General features: G+C 25.7%; 1 protein-coding gene across 1 annotated transcript in view; it reads right to left on the bottom strand.

Moving 5' to 3' along the window:
* Window positions 1–296, bottom strand: part of oclna (occludin a) — a 10,716-nt gene that overhangs the window by 8,108 nt on the left and 2,312 nt on the right. The window lies entirely within an intron of this gene.

Below are 296 nucleotides of genomic sequence, written 5' to 3'. Positions count from 1 at the left end.
ATATATATATATATATATATATATGTATATATATTAACTTGAAACATTCACACTACATAAATATTCACACTAATGCAAGATATCAATGAGTTTATCAATATCATCATTTTTTTTCTTCTTTGGCTCTTTTAATTTTTTTAGACCTTTGTTTTTCCATTTCAAACAATACCAGATTTCAAAAGCACTATCAGACTTTTTTTATATTCAATATAGTATTGTATCATTTCATTTGTGACCCTGGAGCACAAAAGCAGTCTTAAGTCGCTGAGGTATATTTGTAGCAATAGCCAAAAATA

The sequence above is a fragment of the Sinocyclocheilus anshuiensis genome, unplaced genomic scaffold (assembly GCF_001515605.1).
Source record: "Sinocyclocheilus anshuiensis isolate Anshui unplaced genomic scaffold, SAMN03320099.WGS_v1.1 scaffold743, whole genome shotgun sequence".
NCBI lineage: Eukaryota > Metazoa > Chordata > Actinopteri > Cypriniformes > Cyprinidae > Sinocyclocheilus > Sinocyclocheilus anshuiensis.
Note: the sequence above shows the minus strand (reverse complement) of the source record. Positions and strands in the feature narration are given on the sequence as shown.